This window comes from Antennarius striatus, chromosome 21 (genome assembly GCF_040054535.1).
Source record: "Antennarius striatus isolate MH-2024 chromosome 21, ASM4005453v1, whole genome shotgun sequence".
Classification (NCBI taxonomy): Eukaryota; Metazoa; Chordata; class Actinopteri; order Lophiiformes; family Antennariidae; genus Antennarius; species Antennarius striatus.
The window spans coordinates 143860-158987 of record NC_090796.1 but is presented as its reverse complement, the minus strand read 5'-3'; positions in this window follow the sequence as shown (position 1 = coordinate 158987).

Sequence of the window (15128 nt, the reverse complement as noted above, 5' to 3'; positions counted from 1 at the left end):
AAATGATGATTTACATCAGCAGGACAAACCGGGTGGAGAACAGAAGCTCAGTCTGGCTCTGTCACATCAGGACCAGACGGACACTAGAAGAGACTTTTTAAACAAATAGGAAATGTAGATGCTTTTAAACAGCTTTGGTGCTGCTAAAACATTATCTGCTCTGTTGTTGAAAATCAGATATTTTTACTGGATGATTTAAAAAAAACAAACAGGAAAAGTTGCACTTTATCTTTAACTTTTTTTGTATAAGTAAAAATGTAAGTGTTTTTTTTAATAACAATGTGTGTGTGTGTGTGTGTGTGTGTGTGTGTGTGTGTGTGTGTGTGTGTGTGTGTGTGTGTGTGTGTGTGTGTGTGTTGTGTGTTATTAGTGGACATGAGTTAATGTGTGGTTATATTTAAACGACTGAGGAATGTGTTGACTGTTGACCGTGGCCAAATGGAAGCCATTATCTCTTGCCCGAGTGAGGCCTCCCTCCTCTGCTGAACTGATAAATTAATGAGAGAAAACACTGCTTACATCAATACTGGTGTCGCCAGCAGTCACAGACCAGAGCGAAAGAGACGGACAGAAGAGAGGGGGAGAGAGAAACAGAGAACAACAGAAGACATTAATGATTTTTGATTTACAAAATCAAATTTATTCACAAAAGCCAACGAGAATCACGTTGACACAAAATCCAAAAGAGAGAGAGAAGAGTTTTGATTTTTAAAATCACATTCATTCATAAAAGCCAAGTTAAAAGATAATCAAGAGAGAGAGATTTTGATTTTGATTTTTAAAAAATCGTTTGTTCATAACAGTCAAATGACAAGATAATCAAATTGGCACAAAATCTAAAAGAGATTTACGCAAAAAGGAACTCATATCTCAAAAACAAACAATGGTAGGATTTTCAACAGTGCTGTGTGTTTCATGGACAAAGAAAGCATCGAACCTTTTAACATCAAACTAAGAACAGAGGCTCTTGTCTCCATGTTCCCCGCTCCATTCACATTCAATGTGCCCAGTTATAAACCACATATGTTAACAAGGAGTTAAAAAAAAACCGACAGAGGAGATTTTTATTTTTGAAAAAACTTTTATTAGTTGTTTTTTTCCATTGTGCATCGGTAAAAAGGACTAATGATAACTTTAAATTAATAAACATCATAAATACAAACACAACCAAACAATCACATCAGCGTACACTAACTGTCCATCTGCTACAGTACAGAGAACTTTCTAGACCCCCCAGTCCTGCTGGAACGAGTCCAGACCACTAGCTGCTTTATAAAAACAGAAGTCCTCCATCATTCTTTACCTGATCATCTTTTTGCACAATAAAACCACATCAATGTTCAGGTCTTCCTTCACCTTCCTCCTCCTGCTTACATTCACTGCCATCTTAGCCTGTCCTAAAAGTTTAAAACCTGGCTTTTCTGTTCCGATTATATTTAAAACCACAAATAGAAACCTACCCACAAACCAATACAAACCTGTGGAAAAGAGGTGAAGAAGCGTGTCCAGGCAGGATGGAACGGGTGGAGGAAAGTGTCAGGTGTGATGTGTGATAGAAGAGTTTCAGCTAGAAGGAAAGGAAAGGTGTACAAAACTGTGGTGAGACCAGCGATGTTGTTTGGTCTAGAGACAGTGTCACTGAAGAAAAGACAGGAGACAGAGCTGGAGGTAGCAGAGATGAAGATGCTGAGGTTCTCTCTGGGAGTGACCAGGATGGATAGGATCAGGAATGAGTACATCAGAGGGACAGCACATGTTAGAGGTTCTGGAGATAAAGTCAGAGAGGCCAGACTGAGATGGTTTGGACATGTCCAGAGGAGAGATAGTGAATATATTGGTAGAAGGATGCTGAGTTTTGAACTGCCAGGCAGGAGGCCTAGAGGAAGACCAAAGAGGAGGTTTATGGATGTAGTGAAAGAGGACATGAAGGTAGTTGGTGTGAGAGAAGAAGATGTAGAAGACAGGGTTAGATGGAGGCAGTTGATTGGCTGTGGAGACCCTGAAGGGAAAAGCCAAAGGAGAAGAAGAAGAGTACAAAATAATAATGATGGTCATTTACCTTTTAACTGCTGTCCTCATTGTTTTTTGCCCTCTTTGGTTCATGCCCTCTTGCCCCCCCATGAACAACAGAGTGAATTCCAGTCCTCCTTCTGAACTTCTCCAACCACCCACGCGACGCCTTAAACTCCTTAAACTTCCTTTAGTTTTAATAACGTGGTGATTGTAGATGCATTACGGCCATATTCTTTGGTGAGATCAACCAAACGCATCCCTTTTTCAGGCTTTTCTATCATCTCTTGATTTGTTTGTACGGACAAAAAAACTCTTTTCTTCGTCTTTTCTTTTCCTCTTTTCTCCGTCACTTTCTTGGGGTCCATAGTGAATACTCTAAAAGTTAATATATTTACGTAAAACTATCAGAACACCTCATGGGTCGAGGGCCGAATAAAGAGGACGCTGCATAGACACCTATCTAGCTACACACAGAGGTCCCTCTTAGCCAATGGGATGCCAGGATGCTAAGTAATAGCCAATAGCAGAGCAGCTATAAGAATGTTGCATTCAGGAATCTGTGGGAGCTGCGAGTATCAGCCCATACTGTATTTTTACCTTTCGTATCCTGGAATTTCTTTCGTAACTAGAGACAATATTTTCCTGTTGAGGCATTTCGTGAGTAGAACATTTCGTATGAAGAGACGTTAGTCAGTAGAGGTACCACTGTACATGCGTGCAACATATAACCAAGTGTGCTAGAGTGGATTGATAAAACCCGCTGGAATCATTACAGTAAGTTAAAATTGAAAAAAGATTGCAGTAAAATAAAAAAAAGATTGACCCGATCGAAAAGGCATTTGATTGGGTCAACGGGGAATTTATGTATTTTTGGATTTCACCAGACCTTCATTAGTATTATTAAAGCTTTGCATAATAATCAATCAGCAAGAATAAAAGTAAATGGAGCCAAACTCATTTGACCTGGAGAGGGGCACCAGACAGGGCTATCCTATGAGCCCACCACAGTTTGCCCTGTGTCTCGTCACGTTACTGACCTCGTCTCCTCCTCGTTTCCTGCTGCAAGTTTTTTGTTTCCAGTGATTCTCTTGTTTTCGGTCTTCACAAGTTACTCCCTGACTAACGTGATTTTCTGTTGTTACTTTGTTAGCTAGTTATTCCTTAGAAGATGATTCTTTTTGTTACTTCTTTAGGTTAGCCTTTCTTTAGAAAGTGATTTTCTGTTGCTACTTTGTTCTTAATAAACTGTTCGCTCTTGTACTCTGCATCCGGGGTCCTGGCCTTGCTTTTGCCTCGCGGCACACATCAGTCACAGCTGCATGGATGACTGTATGGTGGCACGGAGGAAGAAAGGCAGCAGGACCCCAGCGGATGGATAGATGAGGGTGATACTGGTGGGATGGGAGGAGCAGGTCCACAGCGGATGTTTAGTTATTGTTTTTATGTTCCGTTTGGGTACAGAAAATTTCACATTCTTTTTCTTTTTCAAACAGACAAAATATAAAACATTAGTGGAGGTCACACAGCTTAACTGACCGAAAAAGGTGAGCCCAAGACACATAACTCATGAATATGAGCTTCAGACAAGTTGTGAAGCGATCTACAACTGGACATAATCATGAAGCAGTTTAACACTGGTGTATAATGTTCATCCTACTGCTTGTTATCTTGCAGAGGGTAGAAAGACACTTCATACATTGATTTCCTGCAGGCTTATGTGTAGAAGCCTTATTGAGACATAAATCAGTTACACCTCAACTACTAATGTCGATTGAATGTTATAGGTGCTCCAAAGCCCAGAGTGTGACCCAGCTGTAACACTATAGCTAACAGAATAATTGTTTCAGGTGGGAGGCACTTAGTCATGTGCACAGCTTTCAGTGCAAAGGACCTAAAAGTTAAATTGACCGTGTACTGATTTGTGTTGAAACTGAACTGAACACTGGCTCATGTACACTGTTGGTTGGGGAGCAAATAGCTTTCTAAAGACTTACAATCATGATAAATTATATTTCTAGGCATAAAATGAAGGAAAGATAAAGCTAGACACAACACTATATACAAATGCTATAAGGACAATAGTACATGGAGCGGAAAATCATTTCTGATGAGAAGCATTTCAAGTTTAAGGGAAGATGCTTGCCTCGGTCACATGACTACCTTCTTAGATTAGAGTAGAACTTTATTGATTCCTTAAGGAGGTTCCGTCAGGGAAATTATCATCTCCTTCACACACAGCACAGTAAGTACATAAAAAACAGAAAAAGCACACAGAAGGCGCCAGCACATAGAAAGTAGTACCAACACCGAATAGAAAGAGTAATAAATAACCCATCAAGAATATACAAATAGAAAGGCATAAATAGGCATAGGAATAAAAGGGCATAAATAAACAGACCTAGTTAGACAAGGGGAGAGTGTCTATAGTGTTTGCATGTATGTGTGTCATCCCTCAGCTCTCGTGTGGACTCTCTTTTTCATCTCCCCCAGATAGTAGTCTCAAAGGGGATGCTCACTCTGTAACACAGAATACGTTAAATCTGTTAAAACGCCCCATGTGTCTTTTCCTGGGCCGCCACCCCGACACACAGCCGTACGACAGAACACTGGAGACTACAGACTGATAGAACATGAGAAGGAGCTTAGGAGAGATGTTGAAGGAGGCCAGCCTCCTCAGGAAGTACATCCTGCTCTGCCCCTTCTTGTACACACAGTCCCAGTTGAGTGACCAGTCCAGTCTGCTGTCTAGCTGCAGTCCCAGGTACTTATAGTTTTCTACCACCTCCACCTCACTGCCCTCCATGATCACTGGCTGTGGAGAGGGAGGTGCCCGCCGGACATCCAGCACCATCTCCTTGGTCTTGGAGATGTTGAGCTGGAGCTGGTTCTGTTGGCACCACTCCACGAAGTCAGCCACCAATGCCCTGTACCCCCCCCTCATCACCCTCCCGGATACATGCCACTATCGCAGTGTCATCGGAGTACTTCTGTATGTGGCATGTATCCGAGTTGTGCTTGAAGTCCGATGTGTAGAGGGTGAAGAGAATGGGGGAGAGAATGGTCCCTTGTGGTGCCCCCGTGCTGCTGGTCACCATAGAAGACAAACAGTCCCCCATACAGACGTACTGGGGTCTGTCCGTTAGGTAGTCCGTGATCCAGCTCACGATGTAGGGGTTCACATCCAGGTAGGAGAGTACATGGTGGAGGAGGTACAGAAAGGTGTCCAACCCAACCTGGGCCTGATAGGCAAACTGGAGAGGGTCCATTGCACCCTGCACCTGGGGAGGCACTAGCTCCAGGACCAGTCACTCTAGGGTCTTCATCACGTGGGAGGTAAGAGCAACTGGTCAGCAATCGTTGAACTCAGTAGGGCGTCCTTTCTGGAGCACAGGGACGATGCAGAAGCTCTTCCACAGTGACGGGACCCTCCCCAGCCACAGACTGAGTTTGCACAGTAGCTGAAGGGGATCCCCTAGTTCAGAAGCACAGGCCCAAAGGAGTCTTGGAGTGACCTGGTCCAGTTCAGCCACCTTCTTAGGATGGAGTTTCAGCAGAGTTGACGTCACCTGGTCTGCAGTGATGGTCTCTGTTGAGGTGGAAGCAGGGGGTCCTGGTGGATCTGGTGAAGTTATAAGTCCAACTTACAAGTGTTTGAGGTGGGGGCCATTAAGCACAGCGGCTCATGGAGTGGGCCTTGGAAGAGTGATAGGGGTGAAAGGAAAGGAAGCAAAGGATGATTCGACAGAGGGGTCTTCAGGGCCGAGAGAGGTCTGGGGTGAAGAGCAGAGAGTGTTGGGGGAGCTGAACTGTTTGAAAAAGCTGCTCAGTTCAGTGTTCTCTTTCAATGCTGTGATCTTTCCTGTGTCTGGTGATGGTTCTCATACCATTCCAGACCTCTCGCACCTGGTTACGTCCCAGCTTGTTCTCCAGCTTCCTCCTGTATGCCTCCTTGGCCTCCCTCAGTCTCACTTCCTGTTGGGCTTTCCTCATCTCCTCCTCGTTCCTACTCATGAATACCTGTTCTTCCTGTTCAGGACAGCCTTGACCTCCTTGGTTATCCATGGTTTATTGTTTGGATAACATTGGACTTAATCACATCAACAGACATTTCAGAGCGCTTTTGAAACCCAGCAGAACCCTCCAGTGCAAAAATACGGAAAAACTCTCCCATTGAGGAAGAAACTCTGGGCAGGACCCAGACTCTTTTGGGCGGCCATCCGCCTTGACCTGTTGGGTGGAAAAGAAATAGAAGGAAGATAAGAACAGGGTCAGAGAAAGACAGAGAGAGAGTGTCAGATAGGCCAGATAGATTAAATACCTTTATGGTTAGAGTTAGGATCTCAGATTAGTGACGTGCAGTGAGGTTCATGGCTGGGGGGGCATTGATTTCATCATAATCAGATTTACAAACATATGAACCTACAGCGTAGTTTATTAAGGATTTAGTAGTAGTTTATTAAGGATTATTATCTTATCTTATCTTATCTTATCTTATCTTATCTTACCTTATCTTATCTTATCTTATCTTATCTTATCTTATCTTATCTTATCTTATCTTATCTTAAATTATCTTATCTTATCTTCACCCTTTAATTATCAACAGTGAGTGGATTATGTTTAAAGTCTCAGAGCAAAATTATTAACATGATAAACTGCAACACACAAATACGCACATTTGATTAAAAAAAAGTTATGTTGTTACCTACATGTTTGTTTATATGTAACGTTTACTTATAAATGAAGTCCATGCGCCGCTCGTTCCGAACAAAAGAATCAAAAACATTTTGAGTTTAGATATGTAATCCTCCATTTTTATAGTAAGGCGAGGTGAGAGGGAAACTAATGAATGGCTGCTCTTGACTCGCTGACCATAGATTGTGGTTTACTGTTACTCCTACGGCCGAGGAAGAAGAATCCTCGGTCGAATCCCTGGATAAATATTGCTATTTATTTCTTCAATGGACGCTGTACGCCCAGCATAACCTGGCTTCTTCTCAGGATTTTCTGTTCTTTTGACTTATAGGTGTGGATAATGAAACAAGATTATGATTGTGATGGTCAATATGATGGTGATGATGATGATGATGATGGTGATGATGATGATGGTGGTGATTAGTATTAATATAGTTGTTGTTGTTTGTATTATTAATTCATAAATAAATTGATTTATTTTTATGGGGATCTGTTAAAATAAGGTTTACCTAATTACTAATGTCTAAGCTCCGTTACTCTTTCTGGATATGGTTATTCTTGTCATAAACCCAACCATCCCCTCGGTTTTGTGAAGTTTGGAAACAAGCACACAGACAAACAGGCAAACAAAAGCTTATTGGAGGTGAAATGCTTCTTAATAATGATGATGATGATGAAAGTGTTGCAGTAAGACCATTACTTAACTGACTGTTGGGTTTAGATCCATATATTTGAGTGTATGAGATTTTGGCTAAATTTGACTTGACTTGCCTCATCATACCCAACACCATTTGTCCAATCTATCTGGAATGTGTGGAGTGTGGGGAGGCGGGCACAGGGGGCAGAGGTTCCAACAAAATCTGCAGCTGTCTTGTAGAAAAAGTTTAAATAAATTCAGCTGTTTGAGGATCACAACGTGACATTGCTCCATAGTGGACATCACATAAACCAGTACCTGGACGGATCAGCTGGTCAACAGTACTGTTATTATTGCAGGTTATAACTGCAGCTGAGTTTCTCAAACAGAACTGTGAGCTGTCGTCTTTTGTCTGTTTGCATCAGGTGGCGTAGTGTAAACACACCAAACAGCGTTAGAACCACTTCATTCATCTAGATGTGGTTCCAAGCAGTTGGACCAATTTGTGTGTGTGTGTGTGTGTGTGTGTGTGTGTGTGTGTGTGTGTGTGTGTGTGTGTTTGTGTGTGTGTGTGTGTGTGTGTGTGTGTGTGTGTGTGTGTGTGTGTGCATATTAATGAACAGACCGTAACAGAATCTAGTCTTGAATAACATGCAGAAGCCAATGAGTTGATGATATAACCGTTCAAACAATAAAAATATCCACTTAATCCGATCTGGTGTCTTCACAACTGATGACCACCTGTTCATCTGAGGCCATCAGCATCACCACAATCACCAATAAAACACACTGGGAGCAAGTATAGTCCATTATATTGGTGACATGTTATCACGCGGACCGCTAATGTTGGGGTTGAACCAGCAGCTCTCAAGTGGATGACGGCTCTACCTGAGCAACAGTCAGCACAACGTCCTAGAAACAGCCAACTGTATGTGTGAAGAATAATGCACATTGAGACGTTAATCCCTAAAACAATAATCCAATGGATTATGCATGAAGGAGCCATTTGTTGGAAAACAGATGTCAAAAGGGAACCCAGAGGAGAGGTTCATTCCTCCAGCAGCTAAGGAGATATCACTCACCAATTCATCGGTGCACTCAAGTGTACTATTTACTTTTCAATTAGGTCATATACAAATGGGAGATAGGGAGGTTTTAAAAGCATTCACATGGTAGTTTAAAGACCACTGGATTTTCTGCCTCACCATACAATTTAGATAGAATCCATTTAAACAATTAGCTGCTCAAACAAGCTGCCCTGGCAGAGCACACACAGATAATAAATAGTTATGGCCAAATGCTGCAAACATCCGACTGCATTAAGGCGCTGTTAAGGCACAAGGGCCATTTAAGCAACGTATTAAAGGACATCCTTACATGTGGTCTGTTCCTGCTGGAAAATACAAATACTAACTGTGATAAAAATCAACAGTGTTTTTCTTCTGCAGACACAGAAAATGCTTTGCAGCGCTAGAATGTATTTTACTGTACAGAAGTCGAGCAGTGTGCTCACAATTTAGTTTTTGTGTTCCCCAACTCTGGCTTTCGTCCTGCAAACCGTTGTTCAGGCCTTTGACTGTCAGAAAACACGTCATTGTGGTACAGAGCTGGCGAAGTGTGTTTTCAGTCGTCCTCCTGGGATGACTGAAAACACCACTGGGTTCCACTTTAACAATATTAATGAAGTATACCGGCCTTTACACAGTGAGTATTTGTCCTTTCTTTTAGGCCTGTGGGGGCCTATTTTCTTAGTGGTTTGGGGCTATTGCTAAGTAGCCATTAGGTTTGTGGTTTCAGGAAGCTATTGCTGTGCTGATGTTTCCACTGCATAATGTGAGTTGCAAGAACAATGGAGTGTTCTTTTTTCAGCCACACCACACAACTGTGAAAACAGTGACGATCACAGAGACAGGAAAGGACATGGATGAAGGAATGAGGAGGGGCACGGTGTGGGTACTGGGCAATGTCAAGTCCAGGGGTCACCTATCTGGCCCAATCCAAACGTCAAGAAGCTTCCATCCAGACCATCAGGTTTTTCTATATAACAAGGTTAACTATATACAGTGATCCCTCTTTACTCGCTGTTAATGCGCTCCAGGACCACCTGTGAAAAATAAAATTCTGCAAAATAGCAACAAACTATGTATTTTATTATTTATTGTAATTTAAACATTTGTGAACCCCCCCATACTGATATTAAACCACTTTCTATCTGTATTACCTTTGAAACACTCTGATAGACTGTTTGAAGCACTTTTGTGTTTCACGGATGTGCACTGCACTCCGTGAGTCTCGGAACGTAGCGCTCTTCCCGATGCCTTCAGCCAGCGACGTGCGGTGAGGTTCATGGATGGTGAGGCACTGACGTCATCATAGATAGATAGATACTTTAATAATCCCCGAGGAAATTGCACATGATCACGTGATCAGATTTACAAAAATATGAACGTACAGTGTAGCTTATTCACCATTTAAGTAGCAACAGTGAGTGGGTTATGTTAAAGTCTCATTGCAGAATCATCTACAAACTGTAACACACAAATCAGCGTATTTAATTAAATAAACGTAATGTTGTTACCTACCTGTTAATATGTTAGGTTTACCTGTAAATGAAGTCCATGCGCCGCTCCTTCTGAACAAACGCGTCAATAACTTGTTTGTAGAAATTGTCCGTATCGTCCTTCAGTCTGTAATATGTAATCCTCCATTTGAATAGACGAGCGGAAAAACAAATAATTGCTGCACTTGACTTAATGTAGATCGTAGCCTGCATTCACTTATTCTTCGGCTGAGGAGTCCCAAGACAAATCCCTGGGATCACCAGCGCCCCCTATCCATGAGGCCGGGTATTTTTGTGCCTCACCCAGTGCTTTTTAAACAGCGTTTTCAGGGCCGCTCAACTCAATGAAGACGTTACACTCATGCAGCCGTTTAAAAAACCCCACTGTACATTATATACATTAGCTAAATTACAGGAATTTAGTTTATAGAGCAAACGTGTTTGAACATTTTAATAGTGACGTATAGAGAGATAGCATTACGGTCTCACTGTGTAGCTACCAGCACAGCTATCTGAGCTATTGATCGATCCCTGGTGAGGCTCGGCTGGCTGGTGTCTCACCACAGGTCTCTGCTCTGTAATGCAGCGGTTAATGTGAAAATTCAGCGATTTTGAGTAAAAATAACCTAAAATTGGTGACGTTAAACGGAAAATATGTTTTTAATACACATTGCCGGATAAAAATTAGCATTTAATTTATTTATTCCATTTTCCATTTTTTTCTTTCCTTCAGCCAATAGCATGAGCATACGGTGTCACGTGACTACCTACTAAAAATCCGCGAGGAGGTGAAGTCATGCATCTTGAAGAGCGAATAAGCAAGGGATTACTGTTCTACTATAATGAAGGCAATACACTGATTTGATAAGGGATAAGTATCCACGTGACAAATCACAGTTTGGCACACATCCTATGACAGTGACATGGCATGTCACCTTATTGGATAAACAATTATTTATTTTTTAACAAAGTGAAGCCGAGGTGACCTGATCGTCACTCACCCTGAATCACAATCCTCCCCTTAATATCCACGATGCAAATACAGAGCCATAATTATACTGTCACCACTGACACCAGGTGTCGAGAACTCTGGCATCCCAGTAGAAGAAAAATAAATGTGGTCTAGACTCTTGGAAAGACTTTTGTTTTGGTGAGGGGCTGTGTTAATGAAACTGAGTCTGATGCTGATCAGTTACTATTACAGATTGTGATACAGTGCTTGTTTCAAGGTCCCTTAATGCCAAATTCATCTGTCAGCCACACTGGGTACCTTCTGCCCCTGAATAATAACACTATAAGACTATCAGATATCCAAGGGAGGGGGGGCTTGTAAGGAGCAGGTTAAAAAGATTAAAAAAGACAGAGTTGCACAAAAAGCAACACGTAAAATTTTCCAAAACAAAATAATACAGGAAATAACCATCCATCCATCCACCCATCCATCCATCCATCCATCCATCCATCCATCATCAATCGCTTCTCCAGGGCCGGGTCGCGGGGGCAACAGTCTCAGCAGGGATGCCCATACTTCCCTCTCCAGCTCCTCCGGGGGGAGCCCGAGGCGTTCCCAGGACAGCCCAGAGACATAGTCCCCCCAGCATGTCCTAGGTCTTCTTCCAGGTCTCCTCCCAGTAGGACGTGCCCGGAACACCTCCCCAGGGAGGCGTCCAGGAGGCATCCTGAACAGATGCCCGAGCCACCTCAGCTGGCTCCGCTGGAGGTGGAGGAGCAGCAGCTCTACTCCGAGCTCCTCCCTGGTGACTGAGCTCCTCACCCTGTCTCTAAGGGTACACCCCCCCCCACTCTACGGAGGAAACTCATTTCAGCCGCTTGTATTCAGGATCTTGTCCTTTGGGTCATGACCCAAAGCTCCTGACAATAGGTGAGAGTAGGAACGTAGATTGACCGGTAAATCGAGAAATAACCAACTCAAACAAAAACATGATGCAGTTATTCTCCTTTTTCTGTTTATTATTACAAATTCAACTAGCAGTAGCATTTAATTACTTTAAAATTACCTAATTTTAAACCTTCTATTTAGTGTTAATGGAAATGTGTAAAACTGTAATAAAGGTAAAGAAAACACGGCCTTGAAATTACATCAATCTGTTGTTGTATTCAATGAGCAATCCTAATGGTGCCCATCATGTCCTGTATAATTTTGTGTATTATTAAGGTTGTGAATCATTGTTTTTGCTGTTCTGCTTGTCTTTTCTGCATCAAGCTTCACAAATCAGGTTTTTCACAGTAATTCAAACGGATGTGAAGATTTATCTGAAAACCAACAACCTGAATCTTTTCAACTCAGCAGTGAGCTGCCCAAATGGAGAGGGAGACCACTATCTTTGTTTGACTTTGTCTTCTGGCTGTTTGAGATACAGGATGGCATTGACCTTTTCATTCAGAGGAACAGGTGAAGAAGAGTCCACCAGTATGCCGACAGAAAAACGATCCTGCAAATAATCCCGTCTGGGAGCCGAGAGCCAACATCAAGACGCAAAAATTATGTCCAAATTGTTTCTGTTCCAAATAAAAGTTACTCGAAACTGACTTTTTACCTTTATTTGATTATACACTACTGACAATTTAACTACAGACTCATCAATGATGACCATTGAACACCTTCAGCTTGAGGAAATGCCAGCCATTCAAAACAATTGATCACGACACAAAGATGTTTGACACCTTAGATGAAATCTTAAAATAACACATTTGTGAGATTAAGTTTGTTAAGAGTTAATGAAGTTCCTTGAAGATTGCAATCTTATATATTTGAAAGGGAGGAAACACTTTTAGACTTTTAGTTTTTTAATGCGTGATGGACAAAAGTCATTCAGGAGACACAAGTGAAGAACAAGAAGTGTGTGACAGGCGAGATGGCTGAAGGCTTCTTGGAGGTTTATGTCTACTGAGCACAATTGTTTGTGTGTGTGTGTGTGTGTGTGTGTGTGTGTGTGTGTGTGTTAGTAATTGGTGAATGTGACTAAGTAAACTAAACACTGAGAGACACTTAAAGGCCCATTAAAGCTTCTAGTCCTGCTGACAAGAGCTCTTCATGGAGACAAACATCTACCAACTTTTTCAAATACAAGCCAACGGTCCATGAAGGTTACCTCTAACAGCAGAACCTGTCAGTTCTCCTGACAGGACTGTCTGTATTCAGAACGGTTCTTAGGTCTTTTTGAAATTCCACATTCAGAACATCTCTGCGAACCAACTCTCACCGCGCTGCCAGTTACTCTTTACAGTCAACTAAACATAAGTGATGTTTGTTAAAAAGAAACAGCGATTTAAAACTGAATTGACCTCCAACACATCTGTTGAATGCCTCTTTATTGTTTGTCTCAGTTACTACATTAAGCTTCCAAAGCAAAGAGAACACTGTCACTAACTGCACTCATTAGAAATATCATCCAGTTTTTGAAGACAGTTAAACACATTGTTTGAAGGGTAGATGGAGTGTTTCTTCAGCTAAAGGAGAATCAGTTGATGGTGACATGTGGAACTGAGGAAAGCAAACAGTAAAGTGAGCACACAAAGAGAGCGATGACTCCATTAAGAACATTTTCACAATGACTTTGTCATCTGGAAAAAAGCAAACGAAAACGAACAGGTTGAAAATGGCCGATAAATGCAGCAGTAGGCCACATGAATTATTTGGTCTTTCTGCTTCCCTTTTAAATGCTGTATACTACTGCCACCTGCTGGTGCGGAGAGTAATGTCTACAAAAAACAACAACAGAATACAGCAGGAGTTCTGCAGTCATGTTGTCCTGTATAGTCTCTGCAGCATGCACATCGTTTCTGTCCTGTCACATGAGATGTGAAGCGTTTGTGAGTCTTACTCACTAAGGCTGTCCTCGTGTCAGTTCAGTGTGTCTGGAGCTTAAAGATGTCCCTTATGCAGGGTTATGCTGTCAGGACATAGCAGACACCCGACACCAGCAGGACCCAGAAAACATTTCTGGTATGTACACGGAGATAGGGTCAAAAATGTCTCTCATCAGCAGTTATTTTTGGTTAAACTATCCTGATCAGGGTCCCCATTAATGTGTATGGGGTCCCACCTGATGACATGTGATCTACATTCATCTCCAGATGCACTGGAGCAGTACGCCTGCTCCTCTGTGACATAGCCATGTACTCTCATATGAAATAAAGCTTGGTGATTTTCAGTGAGGAGGAACATTTGTGCAGCCCCTGGGTGTTGCTTTGTTCCGTCATGAGGTTGATGTTCTGGGTCAGATGTGGTCTCCAGCAGCAGCGACAGCCTCGTGTGCAGTGTCCTGAAGTGTCCACAAGAGAAGACTACGGTCTCACATGAGGCAGAACCGTTGGCCAGGAGGAATGTTGGGCTGTGCTGTAACTTCACCGTGGAGACAGGGAACGTGTCGTCATGGAGACGTGACTCTGGACATGCTGGAGGATGTGAACAGTGATGAGGTTCAGTATGCAGACGGACCGACATACTGTACCGCTGACATGATTGAACTCAACTGCATGTTGCATCCGACCATATAAACTCAACCAATCCTGAAAGTTTCTTTAACCCCTCGGCTGTTCATATTGTATCTGTATATTTAGTGAAGCCAAGTTTTCTTTTATACTATGAATATTTTTAATATAGTTTTAAGTTACAGGCTCTTAAAGCATTTATGAGAAGCATTAGAGTGTCTTGCATTTTAGTGTTTTTTTTCCAGAGAATATCCATAGCATGAAGGTAACCTTTGACATATAGCTTCAAAAGATTAAAATATTGTACAAAAAAATGACCTGATTGTGACGGTGTCGTTACATCCCGCTTCACAGCGGTGATGTTTGTCATGTCAGTGTTGGTGCGTTCGTCCGTTAGTCCACCAAATATCTCCACAACCATTCAGATAGAGAGATGAAACTAAAAGCACATGACTCAGGCAGCAAAGAGGATGAAGATGAGATGATGACCTTGACCTTGAGAAAACTAGGTCAAGGTCAAATTTCAACTTTTGTACACTCAGGAACCGGATAAGATAGAAAGACGAGGGAGAAGGCCAGTGTGAGTAAGACCATAGATCAAAGCTAGTGCTTTGATTAATGACAGTAGGTCAGAGCACTAGCTTTGATCTTTGACCTATGCTTCAGTGTAACATTTTGAATTCAGGGGAAAGCGGACTTCAGGATTATTTGCCACGCCTGTGACTGCCTTGGTTCTAGTTTTTTAATTAGATTTGGATTTTCATAGAATGA